This window comes from Aethalodelphis obliquidens, unplaced genomic scaffold, assembly GCF_003676395.1.
Source record: "Aethalodelphis obliquidens isolate GAN/ISIS:26980383/991018 unplaced genomic scaffold, ASM367639v1 scaffold6, whole genome shotgun sequence".
In the NCBI taxonomy this organism is placed as follows: domain Eukaryota; kingdom Metazoa; phylum Chordata; class Mammalia; order Artiodactyla; family Delphinidae; genus Aethalodelphis; species Aethalodelphis obliquidens.
Window position 1 is genome coordinate 41,893,554 of NW_020837950.1, and position 16,987 is coordinate 41,910,540.

Sequence of the window (16,987 nt, forward strand, 5' to 3'; positions counted from 1 at the left end):
TTCCTTCTGACTGGAACATTCTTCCCCCAACTTTTCCTGCCACTGGCTTTTTCATTCAGCTCAGATAGATGTCAGCAACTCAGAGTCTTTCCCTAACTTCTCTATTAAATACTTCCATTTTAATCCCTCTCTGTCCCGTCATTCAGATTTATTTCCTTCCTAGCATTTAGCAATCTACAATTGTTTTATTTGTTTACTTGTCTAAATAAACTTCACTAATGAGGAATCTAGACTATCTTGTTCATCCCTACATCCCTAGAACTCAGAGCAATAACTTGAATATAACTACCTGTTAAATAGAATGAATAAATATATGAATGAATGTTGAAGAAGTTCTAGACTAGAATTCCAAGGACATCAGCATTTAAGCAATAAGCAGAGGAAGAACAGCTTGATAGGACAGTGAGCAGGAGCAATGAGAGATAGACAGTAACTAAGGCGAGATGTCACTGAAGTGAGAGTGTCCTAATACAGATCTCAGGAAAAGAGAGTTCAGAAAAGGGCAGCTCTTCCAGCTGGAAGGGAACAGGAAAAGCTGTATGGAGGAAGTGAATTTTTATTGAACCTTGGCAGATAGGTAGGGAAATTTTGTAAGAAGGCGGTAATGGAGGCACAAAGGCAGAGAAGCAGAATATACATGCCTTGGTGGGGAACAGAAAGTCATCCCATTAGTCTTTCATATATCTATCTCACTTAATAGTTAGTAACCCTTTTAGTGTTAGTGTTGTCACTAGATTAAAAAACAAAGGCTCCATCAGAATCACACAGTAAGTGGAAGAATGAAGATTTAAATGTAGATCTACCTGACTGCAAAGCCTACTTTTTTATTCCAACTTATGTCATTGAGATTCTCTACAGGTACCTCATATTTACCCTGCAAATAGCAGTATGCCAGTGATGGAATAAGGTGTGAACAAGTAGGTGGCAGTGAAGACAGATACTCTTAACTTTGATTATTCCCATTATAGCCTGAAGAGAAATTGAGGCTGAGGAAAAAATTAACTATTCTCATTTTAACACTTTTTCTGTCCCCCAAATAGGAGAAAATTTAAATGTTTGCACCATGCAGTTTCTATCTTGTCAGAGGGTTAACAAGTCCAGTTTACTCCTAATGAAGAGAACCTCTTCTTTATTCCCTACTGTTCTGTTTTGCAAAATGACCTGTACAGTTCACTTGAAGCCCCTCTCAGATTGAGAGGAACAGCAGACTTTCCAAAGGTTATATTTAATCACAAAACACTATTAAATGAATAAGCTTATGGTAGTTTCAAGTGTTAAATTATTTTTCTTGTGTATTCAAAATCAATTACTTCTAAAGATTGGCAACTTAGAATTTTATAGTGGATTGTTTATGTATGTGTACCTGTATTTGTAGGTATACATACACACCCCTCTGTATTTTGTTTTTTATTTTTCCAGTTTTGAGATATAACTGGCATACAACATTATATAAATTTAATGTACACAACATAATGATTTGATATACGTATTTATTGCAAAATGATCACCACACTTAGTTAATATCCATCACCTCATATAGTTAAAAATATTTTTGTCTTGTGATGAGAACTTTTAAGATCTATTCTCTTAGCAACTTTCAAATATACAGGGCAGTGCTGTTAACTGTAGTCACCATGCTGTACATTATGTTCCTGTGGCTTACTTATTTTATAACTGTAAGTTTGTACCTTTTGACCACCCTCGCCCATTTTGCCATCCCCACCCCTGCCTTTGGCAACCACCAGTCTATTCTCCGTAAGTAGGGGTTAGAGCTTGTCTTGGTTTGTTTAAGATTCCATATAATTGAGATCATATGGTATTTGTCTTTCTCTGTCTGACTTAATGTCATTTAGCATAATACCCTCAAGGTCCATCCATGTTGTTGCACATGTGGGCTTTCCTTCTTCTGTATGGCCGAATAATATTCATATACAGATATGTATGTGTGTGTGTGTGTGTCTCACATTTCTTTATCTGTTCATTCATTAAGGGACACTTAGGTTATTTCCATGTCTTGGCTAATGTAAATAATGCTGCTATGAACATGGGGGTGCAGATTCTTCTTCAACATAGTGCTTTTATTTTCTTTGGATATAAACCCAGAAGTGGAATTTCTGGATCACATGGTAGTTCTATTTTTAATTTTTTGAGGATCCTCCATACTGTTATCCATAGTTGCTGCACCAACTTACAATCCTAAGAGCAGTGTACAAGTGTTCCCTTTTCTCCACATCCTCACCAGAATTTGTTATCTCTTGTCCTGTTGATGATAGCTACTCTAAAAGTCATGAGGTGATATCTCATTGTGGTTTTAATTTGCATTTCCCTAATGATTAATGATATTGAGCACCTTTATGTACCCGTTGGCCATTCCTGTATCTTCTTTGGAAAAGTGTCTATTCAGGTCCTTTGTCCATTTTTAAATTGGATTATTTGAGGTTTTTGCTACTGAGTTGTATAAATCCTTTATATACATTAGATGTTAACCTAGTTTCAGATATTTGATTTGCAGATATTTTTTCACATTCCATACGTTGTCTTTACATTTTGTTGATGTTTCTTTTGCTGTGCAGAAACATTTTAGTTTAATGTAGACCCACTTGTTTATTTTTTATTTTGTTGCTTGTGCTTTAGGTGTTATATCCAAAAAATCATTAGCAAGACCTGTGTCAAGGAGCTTCTTTTCCTATGCTTTCTTCTAGGAGTTTTATTGTTTCAGGTCTTAAACATAAGTCTTTAATCCATTTTGAATTAATTTTTGTGAATGGTATAAGTTAAGAATCTAGTTTTATTCTTTTGCATGTGAATATTCCGTTTCCCACCACCATATATTGAAGAAACTGTCTTTTCTCCATTGAGTATTCTTGGCTTCCTTGTCAAATGTTAGTTGACCATATATGCATCAGTTTACTTCTGTGCTGTTGATTCTGTTCCATGGGTCTAAGTGTTTGTTTTTAATGCCAGTACCATACTGGCATGGATTACTGTAGCTTTATAATATTGCTTGAAATCAGGCTGTGTGATGCCTCCCACTTTGTTCTTTTTTCTCAGAATTGCTTTGGATATTTGGGGACTTTTATGGTTCCATGTAAATTTTAGATTTTTTTTTCTTCTGAAAAAAATGCCATTGGAATTTTAATAGAGATTGCATTGAATTTATAGATGACTTCGGGGAGTATGGGCATTTTAACAATATTTAATTCTCCCAATCCATGAACATGGGATACCTTTCCATTTTTGTGTGTCTTCTTTGGTTTCTTTCATCAATATTTTGTAGTTTTCAGTGTAGCAATTGTTCATCTCCTTGGTTAAATTTATTCCTGAGTATTTTATTGTTTTTGATGCTGTTGTGAATGGAATCATTTTCTTTATTTCTTTTCAGCTAATTCATTGCTAGTGTGTAGAAACACTACTGGTTTTTGTATGTTAAGTTTGTATCCTGCAGCTTCACTGAAGTTGTTGATTAAGGCTGTTTTTTGGTGGAGTCTTTAAGATTTTCTATATACAAAATCATGTTATCTGCCAATAGAGAAATTTTACTTCTTTCTTTCTGGTTCTGATGCCTTTTATTTCTTTTGCTTGCCTGACTCTTCTGGCTAGGACTTCCAGTACTATGTTGAATAGGGGTGGTGAGAGTAGGCACCCTTGTCTTGTTCCTGATCATAGAGAAAAAGTTTTCAGCCTTTTACCATTGGGTGTGATATTAGCTGTGGGCTTGTCATATATGGTCTTTATTATGTTGAGGTACATTCACTCTATACTTAGTTTGTTGAGAGTCTTTTTTTTTTTTTAATCGTGAATGTTGAATTTTGTCAAATGCTATTTCTGCATATATTGAGATGATAATATGATTTTTATGTTTCATCCTATTAATGTGATGTGTCACATTTATTGATTTGGGTATGTTGAACTGTCCTTGCATTTCAGGGATGAATCCACTTGATCATAGTGTATGATTCTTTTAATGTGTTGTTGAATTCGATTTGCTGGTATTTTGTTGAGAGTTTTTGCATCTATATTCATTAGGGATATTGGCCTATAGTTTTCTTGTAGTACCCTTATCTGGTTTTGGTATCAGGGTAATGCTAGCCTCATTTGGGAGTGTTCCCTTCTCTTCTATTCTCTGGAAAAGTTAGAGAAGGATTGGCATTACTTTTTCTTTAAATGTTTATTAAAATACACCAGTGAAGCCATCTTGTCCTGGGCCTTTCTTTATTGGGAGGTTTTTGATTATTGATTTAATCTCCTTACTCATTATTGTTCTGTTCAGATGTTCTATTCTTTCATGATTCAATCTTGGTAGTTTGTATGTTTCTAGGAATTTAGGGTGTCCAAGTTTGTTGGTGTATAGTTGTTCATAGTAGTCTCTTATGATCCTTTGTATTTCTGCAGTATCAGTTTTTAAAATTTGAGTCCTCTCTCTTTTTTCATGGTTAGTCTAGCTAAAAGTTTGTCAATTTTGTTTATCTTTTCAAAGAACTAACTCTTAGTTTTGTAAATCGTTTCTATTGTTTTCCAGTTCTCTATTTTATTTATTTCTGCTCTAATCTTTATTATTTCCTTCCTTCTGTTTTGAGTTTAGTTTGTATACCTATATTTTAAGCTAGAGTCAAATTATTCACTTTGTGCACACTAAATGAAAGTTAAGATACCACAAATTTTGGAAACTGAAGTTGTGAAGGCTGTCTATATTTTCTAGTGCTGTTCTTTTCAGCTTAAATACATTGAAAATTGAATTCGTGTTATTAATCTCAATTTTTTAACTTTCCATTATTTAAAAAAAAATGCATTCATTCTCCACCCCACCCTTCCCCCAGCAAAAGACTCCATGGAAGTTTTATTTTGCAAATGCATCTGCTTCTCTCTTTTCTTTTTAACTGCATCAAGTCTGAACTGAATTCTTGACTCAACTTCTCAACCCTTCTTCTGAGATGGAAATGTACAGCTGAAGTATGAAATAGCCTACAGTGACTATTTTTAGGACTAGAATTCATTATCTGTGCTGAAATTTGACAGTATACTTACTTGGTTATCATAAGGTTATAAAGGTAGAATTTAGGGAGATTCTCAGCTCTTCAGGTATACTCAGAAGAAGTAGAGTCAGAAGAAGCATACTAAATTTTTTAGCCAGTTTTAATCAAGTTGAGTGATTGTGTATCAAAGCTTGTAGTGATAATCACAAGTAGCCTTACTCAAAATGACACCGTAATTACTATCACATGTATACCCTTCTCATTTTAAGGTTTTGCATATACCTTTGCTTGACCAAATAGATTTCTTGTTATTTTAAGACCTCTGTTTCAAGTCTTCTTTCTAGAAATTTTCTTAAGCATTTCCCTCCACCTAGGATGTGCTTCTTTCACCGCAACTGAAGAAATCCTAAAAATCCTTTAGGGCCTCTATGAAAATCATCTCCATTTTGATGTGTGTTCCATAGTTCCATGTTCATATGAACCTGATGACATTTATCTTCTTTTTTATTTATTTATTTTTTGGCCATGCCATGTGGCTTGCGGGATCTTAGTTCCCTGACGAGGGATTGAACCCAGGCCCCTGGCAGTGAAAGTGCCAAGTCCTAACCATTGGACTGCTGAGGAATTCCTGCATGTATCTTCTTATAACTCTATGATCCACCTCTAAATTAGGTATAAGCTCCCTGAGAACACTATCACCAGTCATTTTGTTTCTCATGGCACCTAGCATGTACTCAGCTCACAGGCTCAGTAAATGGTGAGTTGAACTACAAATTTGAAAGTATGTGTCAAAAAGTATACCGTAAAAGTTTGTCATGTATAGTAATACAGATATAATGCTTACTTTTACAGAAAATGCCACATGAGACCTTTTAATAAAGTCTAATATTCTTCAAGTAAGTAGCATTTAAACTGAAAAGAATGTGTTATTTCAGTTCCTCTCTATAGTAACATCTTGTGGTCACTTGCCAGATCATGAAATATATGTTCAAGAAAATTAATGAGGGCTTCCCTGGTGGTGCAGTGGTTGAGAGTCCACCTGCTGATGCTAGGGGACATGGGTTTGTGCCCCGGTCCAGGAAGATCCCACATGCCGCGGAGCGGCTGGGCCCGTGAGCCATGGCCGCTGAGCCTGCACATCCGGAGCCTGTGCTCCGCAAGGGGAGAGGCCACAGCAGTGAGAGGCCCGCGTACTGCAAAAAAAAAAAAAAGAAAATTAATGAAAGAGCTTTTTAAACTTCGTGACTCTTGACTTATATTTATTACCAAAAAGACTGAATTCTTATGCAGCACATTTTAATTTCAATTATTTAAAGCTTAAATTAGCTTGGAGGTACTTAAAATCTTTGATTGGTAGCTCTGTGGCAGTCTTCCAAAGGTGGAAATGCCAGAGTGGGTTCTGAGGAAAGATTTAGAGTTTTGAAAGTATTCTGAATGAAGAAACAGAAAGGAATACAACATTTTCCCAGCATTGCTTCAATAATGCCATTTTAAGCATCATCTCAAAGCATTAACGGTAGTTAAGATGAGATCAGCCAGTTTTCTTTTTTTCTTGGCTGCAATGATTTCACCATCTCTTCATGCTGCCTCTTGCCACAAAGAGAACATTTAAACATGGGAAAGAGTTTGCCTTGAATTGTAAGAAACTGAAAGGGGACCAGAGTGCCAACTCAGTTCTGGGGTTCTAACCCATAACCTCTTTGAGCAGAACGGTGTAGAATTTTTATGCAATGCCATAAATGGGTGGCCTGAGGAACATTTTAACTATAAGTCAATACCTCTGAATAGAGAAGTCTGACAATTCAGAGTTCTGTTTTCTCCATATATGACTAAAGTAATTTTCCCATTAGGAGACTAACCATTGTTTCTTTCTACTCATTGTTCTCCCCTCAAATAAAATTAATTTTGCTTCAGAGTATTTTATGATCTTACTGCTAACCATGGGTTTAGAAGACTGTGTAAAACATTTCCACACTTTGCATATAAGAATTAGTGGACTTGGAGTTTGGTTAGAGTTTCTGGGGGAGATGAAAGAGGACAAGTAGAGTGGAAATCAATATTTTTAAAACCAAAGACTAAAACAAATGGATATTTCAAATTTGTTTATTTCTCTATAATTCTCACAGAAGTGTTGGTACTTCTGGTTACTACAATTCTGTAACCTTTATAAATTAATCTGAGAAGTTCTTTTTCTTCATCCTAATTCAGTGTGTATTTTAACTGGTAGACTTATCTTATGGTATCATGTTTATAAGATGACAAAGTCAGAGTGCTTATTCCCACTGAAAGATGGAAAGGGAACAAGGAAAAGCTACAACTTTTAGATGGTTGGTGACATTTTAAATGTACATTGCTTCAGATTTATATTGCATATACCATATTCAAATATAATTGAAGTATAAACATGACAATTTGATACAAGTTAAGACAGAAAATGTATGATATTTTCTATTAGATTTTTTCTCTAGAAAATTCTATTTTTGTTCCATGAAAATGCCATGAACTTGGATTATTCACTGATCTATTAATTTGAAATTATTTTCAAACGAAAAGCTAATTCATCTTTTAGCAGATTTAGTTACAGTCATGATAACGGATATAACTATGTCTATTGGGCAAATCATTAGCCAAATCAACCTTTAATGCATCCTTTGGTGTGACATGTGAATTTGTGATATCCCCTAAATAATGCGCTGGTTGTATGGAAATTACTTTGTACGTAATTAGATCTTATTTTGAAGTCAAATAGCATTTTGATACAGACATAGTGGAAGTATATTTTTAGTTTTTCTCAATGTTTAGATTTGGTGAGTTTACAATCCTTTTTTTTTTTTTAATTTTTTTTTCTTCTTATCTTTCCCACATGCCCTATGAAGATTTACATCAGTGCGATGCTACATTACACCCTGAGAGCAGCCTTTCTCTTAACTTTATAGACATAACTTAAATGGTCTATTTTAGCTCACACACAAAAAAATTAGCAATTTCTGAGTATTAGAGCAAAGTAGGATAGTTTAATATAAGTAAACTTTCTGCCAGGAATTTGAATTTTCCTTTTTGTCTTTATTTTATTTTTAAAATTATGCTTCAAGGTTGTTTTATACTGTATTCAACACTAGTGCTGAAGACTGTACTCTAATGCACAGCATATTTGGAAGCATTTAGAAAGAAACAGGAGTTTTGTGGTCATGTTATCAAAAGTTTAATTGTTCATTTCAAGGCTGAAGAAATCTTTGATAGGAGAATTATTTCTCTTTAATATATGAGCATATTGGCACTTTTGATGTTTAGAAGATAATATGAAAAGCTAAGTTTCCTATTCCTATTTTATTCAATATTACCCTTAATTGGATTCTTTATATTACTGTAGTTTCTCATCTCTAATCTGATTTTATTTCTGTTATTTAAACTTAGTACATAAAAACTTACTTTATGTCAGTCTGCATGCTTCCATTACATTTTTATGTGATGGACAATTAGGGGAGGCTCTCTTGATGTGGCAGGTGGGAACACAGACATCCCAAAGGCTATGTTTATAAGATTTAATCTTAAAACCAAGTATTTGTCTCTTAAAATATGTATATATGATGTAAATCACTTTGGGCATTCACTAAATGACTGCTACTCTTAAAATTACCAAGAAAGATTTGTTACCATTAGTTACAGAGTTTTGAGTCACTGTTTCAAAACATTTTGTTTTGAGATTTTGTAGCCATTTCTGAATATTTTCATCAGGACAGAAGAGATTTTGAGCTAAAGCCAAGAGCCCTTTCTAAGGAAGAGGTTAAGTATTAGAATGGTAATGTTGTTGGAAGGAATTAGACAGGGAAAATAGTTTTTACATATTTAATTTGAAGTTAAAGCAAGACTTGCATATGTGCATGTCTTTGGCTTTCAGAGATGGACTCAGAGCTCTTTACACCTAAGTTGTGGATATTCTGTTGGACCACAAGTTCTCATCGATGCCTCAAGATCCATGTACATATTAAAACTGCATAAAATCATCATGTATATCTGAATTAGGGTTTTCCAGTGTGTGCTATTCCATAGGATGTTGGTTTCGCAGGTTACTCTGTAAACTGATTCTGTACTCAAGGTATGTCTGGGAAATGCCATACACACACATCGCCTTTTTAGGGATCCCAGAATCATATTAAAGGCTTTGAGGGCTTTCTTTAAAGTTTGAAATTTGTTTGTAACCCAGTTTTCCTTACTTATTCTCTCTCAGCCTGGTCTTTCCCTTTAAAAAAATACATATTAATAGCCAATAGAACTAGTGCTTTATGTATCACATATGATGTGACCTGGTTCCTATAGTGTGGTTATTTATTTGTTTTCTTCCACCTATATGTACAGACTAATCTCTAGCGCATTTAGCAGTGCACTTACAAAGAGACTTGATAGAGATATGAAGAAGGTATCATTTTGGGATGGACACCACTGCCCAGATTCTGCTCCTTAATTTGAAAATCCAGAAAACCAATTTTATCTTTCTCTCAGAGTTGATTGGATTGACGGAAAGTGATTTGTCTTAATCAAATGCACATGAGGTTGATGTTTAAACAAATTTATGTATTTCTCAATTCATAATCAGAAATTCACATTTCTAGTGATCAAAATATGATTTATGTGCGTTGTCCAAAGTATTGATATTTGCATTCAGGGTGCCCAGTGTTTCTTGGACTTGGAGAGTTTAAGGAATATTTTTTTTGTCTAGACCTCAATGAAGAAAGCTTAGCCATCATTGCCTGTAGAAGAATTTGCTCATTTAGTGACTGTACTCATATTGGCCAGTCCAGACTTTCTCTTCCCAGTATATGGAGTGCTTATATAACCATAAGGATGCTAAACCTGCTTCTCTGCCCTGGACTACCACCCCCATCTAGCCACACTTTGGCTCAGAGGTTGACAGGTCTGTGTTTCATACCTACATCTGCCCTGTATTAGCTATGCCAGGCTTCTTTGCTCTCTTAGTTTCTACTTACTTATTGGTAAAATGAGGTGAAAAGTATACTTTCCAGGCAAAGAGTAGTCTTTGTGATGACTTATTTCAGTGAGACACCAGTAGATATTTATCATTGCCAATTTTAGAGAATCGTATCATTTTAGCACTCAGAAAGATCTTAGACATAATCGTGTTCATTTTCCTCAGATTATAATTGAGGTTGTTTTTGTTTTTGTTTTTGTTTCTTCTTTAATTGTGATGCACAGAGGTTGTGACTTGCTCAAAAATCTATATCCAGGACTAGATCTGAATAGCTGGTCTTGTATGTGTAGGTCTTCTCCAGCCAATTTAGTAATTAAAAATTCTTAATACTACTTTTGGATCCCTTAGATTGTGTTTCCAGAAGTAAGAACCTTTTGGAGGAAAAACATATATAGTCTTTTTATTTCTATTTTGATACCAGTTAAAATGTACACTATAATTTTGGGCAATATAAAGTGTTCATCAGAGATTCTAACAACACAGAAGATCAAAGAAGATGAGAGTAACCTTCTTAACATATGGGAACATGTTTCTGGTGAACACATGGTTATATAATCTTTTAAAATATAATCTTTTAAAATAACATCAAATAGTTGATGTTTCTCATTTTCCTAATGCTTTACCCACTAGAAAATCTCTTTTACTTTTTTTTCCTGGATGGACAAAAATTATTTTACTTATATTATGAAATAATGTTGGCGGTTTTCTTTAGGACTATTGAAGTATCTTAAATCGACAGCCCATTGATGGGTAATGGGTTTAATAGCATCTCCATTATTAATCTTTTTGTAGAATATTCTTTTTTTTTTTTTTTTTTTTGCGGTACGTGGGCCTCTCACTGTTGTGGCCTCTCCCGTTGCGGAGCACAGGCTCCGGACGCACAGGCTCCGGACGCGCAGGCTCAGCGGCCATGGCTCACGGGCCCAGCCGCTCCGCGGCATGTGGGATCTTCCCGGACCGGGGCATGAACCCGTGTCCCCTGCATCGGCAGGCGGACTCCCAACCACTGCGCCACCAGGGAAGCCCTGTAGAATATTCATTTTACCCTCAAGTATAACTTTGTAACCCCCTGCAAGTTAACTGAACCAAAATAATCACTGATTGTTTCAAAATAGAAAGAAAACAAATGACTAGGTTGTCATAGTAACTGTAGCAGATTAGGACTAGATTGCTATGAGGATGGAGCTGTTCAAAGTTGTATAAAACTTCTCAGAAACACAGATGGCATGCCTTCTGAGGCACTGTTAGGGAACAAAACACCTTTGAGAAGGAGCAGATTTCATGAATACAACACAGTGCGCAAATGCCAAAATGCCTGTGTTGCAAAGATCCCTAGTATGAAGTTTTTCTATAAATGTTAGGTATGTTATTTGTTTCACAATAATACTTTAAAGTCCCCTGGGGCTGTGACAACTTAGGTGACTCTAGTATAGTTATCTTGTACATCTTGGTAGTTTTGTTTCTTTTTCCATTCTTGATTTTAGGGCTCAAGACATGGGCTAGTGTATCCAATAATACAGTTTCACACATTGATTAGTTAAGATCATCTGGGTGAATTGGATGTTTCTTGTATAATTTGGCTCCAAGACTATGTTCAGATCTCACTGTCTCAATGAGACTTGCCCTGACTGTAGTATTTAATACAGCAGCCTGCAGACCCTCCCTGGTACTCCTGACCCCCCATCCCCTGCCCTATTATTTCTTTATTTTTCCTCTAGCACTCAACATCTTCTTACTGTACCATACAGTTTATTCCTTATTATGGTTATTGTTTCTCTCCCCAGTAGAGTATCAAATCCAAGAGGGCAGGGCTGTTTGTTTCTTTTGCTCAGTGATGTACTGCTATTGGCTACAACAGTGCCTAGCACATAGGCATAGGATATGTTCAATAAATATTTATTGACTAAAAGAATGAATACATCGACATTTTATTTTTATGCCTCTGTCATTATATTAAAGCATTGCATGATTATGAACCCTGTCAGAAATTACATCAAGTTCTTTTACATTACTAGAAATTATTTTGTTGGATTTATGTGACAATTTTATTGGAAAAGTCATACTCCAGGGTATAAAAATGAAAGCATTTTTCCCTGTAATTTACCCAAACATACTATGATATTGTCCTTCCTGCCCTACTATCCCTATGGTGTCTTCTTGAGTAGACTCTGTACTTTGTACAGCATTTTCTGGTAATTAGAACAGTTTTATTCCTGTCTTTGAAACTCAGCCCTATTCATCTTAAAAGTCCCCAGTGAAGCCTGATTCAGTACTCTTCTTCTTCCCCCAACAGTCTTAACCTCTGGCTCCAACACTTGGAGAGTCTCACTCTGAATATCTCTGCCCCTGCCCCCTCTCTTTTAAACACCAGCCACTAGGAGGAAGGATGAAAAAAAGCTTAAGGTTCCTTATTCACCTGAGCAAGGCTGTGCAGGACTTTGAATGTTGCTGCTTTGGTGGTCGACATTGACTAGCCATTGGATGCCCTCTTTGGGGCAGGCATCAAAGTACTGGCTCTCTCTTGGCACACATGGGTTCTTCAGAGGGGTCTGCAGGGGCTCTTCCTGCACTGCTCCCTGACCAGGAAGTCTGTCTTCTCTTTGTGTCTTCTATCACCACACCCACTTCAGCTTTGCCTACAGAGAGTCCACCCTACAGCCTCTTTGTGCTGGGGTATGCTTGTCCACTGGACAGATTCTCAGATAGGATATCAGCAGGAGCAAACACAACTACAGTTTCTGTAATACATTTTTTTAATTGGAAATGTCAAGCACTGTATAGAGTGTATTCTAATAAGAGTACACTAGTGTCCTAGTAAGAATAACCAGCTCACAATTAACCATTCTAATTATGAGTGGACTGAAACTGAAAAATGTGAATAACTTTGATAATTTATGAGAAACAAATAACGCTTGTGACAAATGATATTTATAATTATGTTTGATGATCTTTTCCCTCAACACATATTAGTTTGGTGAGAGTTAGAGACCAGGAATAAGCCCAGTTCGAGAAACAATCCCAGGATTAACAGATACGTGGATAATTGAAAACTGACAAAAGAGCATGCCCATCTTACCAGTTGGGAAACTAGTTGACTAGAGTTGCCAACTGTAAGCAGATTTATTTCTAAACTGTCAGTTGTCCACATCTTACATGCAGACTTCTGTCTGTATGCCTCTTCTCTAATCTTCAGTGACATTTCTCCTGACTTTCCTCCCTTAAATAATCTATGTGTTATTAAATTGTGTCTATAATGTTATTTTAAGAAACAAATTTTAAAACTTCAAATATTGGAATTATATAGTTTCTATTGAGGATTATGAAAAACTGGACAAGGTCTCTCTCCTATAACCATGTATAACACACAGCAGGAGCAAAGCAAGTGCTTGTCGTGTGTGTAGCTACTTATTAATGCACTTCTGGAAATGCAGGAATTTCTTTGAGATTTTGACATGCTTGTGTGTTCACTGTTTTTTTTTTTCTTCCAAGATAAGTACATCTTAAGAGATTTCTTAATAATAAAATTGAAAGCTCTTACAAGATGAGAAATAGAAAAGTCAGTTTTGCAGTAAAAATATTAACTCACCTTGTATTGTCCATATTTAATGCATACGTAATGCGTTATGTTCCATGCTTAACATGTAGTTTGGATACATAAAGTTAGCTGTTGAAAATATGTTTTGGATAGATTGTTTTCCTTAAAAATGTTAGCTCTAATATTAAACTAATGTTAGTATTAAATTAAATAATTTTTAACTTCATAAGTTATGCCCTATAAAAAACACTTTGCTTACTTCCAGAGTGGGACTTAACCATACTAATATTATATATTAAGAAAGAAAGTCAAACTAAGTGGAGGGAATTTGACAGATGCAGAAGATAAGTATTGAAATTTGTCGGGATTTTAGAGCACTACCCACAGGGACATTCAATAGACAAAACAGGCCCATTGTCCTACACATATCTTGAAATAAATGTGTAGTTGACACAGATTATCTCCCATTTTGGTAGGAAGAATCTATAATAGTTTTGGAAAACAGTGCCATCCACTCAGGAAGTGTAGTCAAATATATCATCGTTACTCAGTGTTTTCCATGTCAGGAACTAATTAATTCCTAACACCAGAATTATAATAGGGGCAAAGCCTGTCATGGAGGTGATAGAGACATATATAGTAATCTCCTAAGGTTGATGTTGAGACACATGTACTTTACTAGATACAGTCCTCGCAAGTAACTAGTCTTAAGAATTTATCCCCGACAGTGTGCATGTATCAGTAAACAGGACTCATCTGATGATGGCAGAGTATTTTATATACTTTCAGTATTAGAACATGAAGTCAAAGATTTTTTATAAAAAAATTACTGCCTTAGGGCAGCTATACAGATCTATAAATTGACTCTTTTGTCTCCTTGGAAAAAGCTGACATGAGATTTAAATGATGTTTATTTTTTTTCTCTAGTGCACCACCAACCAAATCAATAAACCAAAAAGTAAAAGCCCTCTTCACAAATTTTGAGTATCATCTACAGCTTTATGTGGTGAGAGCTGCAGCCACCATTCTCAAGTGATTCAAAAGGAGTCAAATGGTGTTGAGCTAAATTATAACCCTAAATGCATATTGGTGAAATGAGATGCTGATCCATTTGCACACTAATGTGCTATTTTTAAGTCATGCATCATAGCATCTTCAAAGAGGCCTGTCATAATTATGATGGATTAGACTGCAGAGTCAGTCCTAGATGCAGTAATTGTTTCACAGATGCTGCCGATGTGACTTGAATTCATAATAAATTATTGTCAGAGAGGCGGGAGAAGGAACAAAATCAAATACCAAAGAAAAACTGCTGTGGCTAAAACCTGTTTTGGTCTTAGGAAACCAAAATGTTAGCTACTAGCCAAAAGGCTAGTATTTTCAACTGAGATAAACAGACTTCATAAACGTGTACCTCTGACACTGAGGATGCAGGTTGACATACTTGGCAGTTTTACTTAAAGTTCTCAAGCTCTATCTCAATATATTTCTTTCTCTCCCTCTCCCTAATAGCTTATGAAAAATTATTCTGAAGGATTAGCTGAAATCATAGAGTGACCATAACATATTCTTGCACATTTCTATTACCTGGTTATAATTTGACCATTAGAATTTCCAGAAAAAAAAAAATTGGTATTTATAGCAGACAAAACTACTCTTTTTGGTTCCTTAGAAGGCCATACTTCATGGGGTATATTAGACTGTTAGAATAAAGGGAGAAACATAAATAATATGACTAGTAAGATCTAAATTACGACATTTTGAACTGTGATTTAATTAACACCTGTCATTTAGGTAAGTAATTTCTAAAACTGCCTCTTTAGGCTTTGACAAAATGCCAAAGCTGGTTTTAGAATTTGAGTGTTATATTTAGTCCATTCTTAGAGTTTAAGTCACATTCTTAAAGTTTAAGTTTAAGCCTTTTTGGTAAACCTATAAAGAAACTTCATGCTTTACCACATAATCAAAAACTGTGCGTGTATGTGTGTGTGTATACAATTTAAGTAATGAGTTACTTATTACATTTTGATGAGGGAAGATAACAGAGCAGTTAAAGCAGATGAATATATGCCACGTCTTTTCCTAAATTAAGGATTCAATAGCCAGAAAAGTTTCCATAAGTCATATATTGAACATTACTAGTTTTTTTAAAAACGCATTGAGTTTTTTATATAGTCTCCTCTGTACCTGGTAACTACTGATATATATGCATTCTACTTAGGACACTAGTTCTTCTGCCTCACTGATGTTGATAGATATGTTTGGCGAACACTCATTGTCATTCTTTTAAAACTTAGTGGGACACGTATTTCTCTCTTATTATGGTAAGAGGGAAATGAAGTTAAATTTCATGAGAGAAATTTGGGTTGATGTCATGCAGACCCTGACAGCTGGAAGTGCTTATCGCCTCTCCTGTACTCCTGTGGCACTTGAACAGTCACAATGTGTCACCGTAACCACAGTCCGGAGCAGTGCAGAACCTGTGCCTCTTTGTCTTTGCTCCACCCCAAAGCACTTGCACTGAATGGGGATTCAACTGATGCTAGACTGAATACACAAATGAACTAATGCAAGTTGAGCTCCAGTTCTCTCAATGACATTACTAGGGAAATTTTATAAATTGTGCTCGGATATTTTAGAGAAAAATCGTCAGCATTCCAGCGTCAATTAAAAAGGTAACCTAGAAAGGTAGCAAGGACGGGATCAGAATAACTCTGTGGCAACTTCAAATTCCATGTACTAAACGTTTACATCTTCTTTTTTGTTCTATTCCAATTCACACAAAGAAACAATACCTTGAGGAAATACATGCACAATGCCTTTAATCATGCTAATAATTACAGTCCTACAGGTATGTAAAAAGAATACTTTTTATCCTAAGCCTGAAAAAAACTAAAATGTTGGCAAAGTGTGAATTTATTAACAAAATAAAACCTACTCCTTGAATTATGCATTTTTCTTAATATTATGTGGCAGGAAGAGCTTCTGTGGAGCTGCCAGTCTAGACCCTGTGGGAGCAATTATTTTGAGGCCTAGCTTGAGCAAATTGCTCAGTTTTTACATCTGTAAAGTGAGAGAGTAAAACTAGATTCTTTCTTATGCTCTGAAATGTTTTGTACATTGTTACAACCATGAACTTCACATTCATCACTCATTTTGAATAAGTAATTTTTAAATTTCTTAGCCTCCCAAAAGTTTAAAATGCTGTTCAGTAATTCTGTGGGCAAGAGCGCTTTGTCCACTACTATTCTGGAAACAAGGAAGACTACCCAAATAATATGGCATGTATTTGTTCCTGGGGAACTTTCATTCTATTTCCAAAAAAGAAGAAAAGAAAGAAATATGATTTGTTAATATTTTGGTAGCCCTAACAGTAGTGTACCTAGAACCAGCTCTTAACAGTTTGCAAGAGCAGATTGTGAAGTTTTCAGGAATTTTGTGAGCTGGCGGTTGAGAGCTTGAAATCAGCCATCATCTGTAAGAACATCTCTT

At 35.4% G+C, this 16,987-nt stretch overlaps 1 protein-coding gene across 5 annotated transcripts in view; it reads left to right on the top strand.

Annotated features, from left to right (window-relative positions):
* TET2 (tet methylcytosine dioxygenase 2) overlaps positions 1 to 16,987 on the top strand; it is a 134,340-nt gene that overhangs the window by 68,961 nt on the left and 48,392 nt on the right. The gene's annotated exons all lie outside the window — the stretch shown is intronic.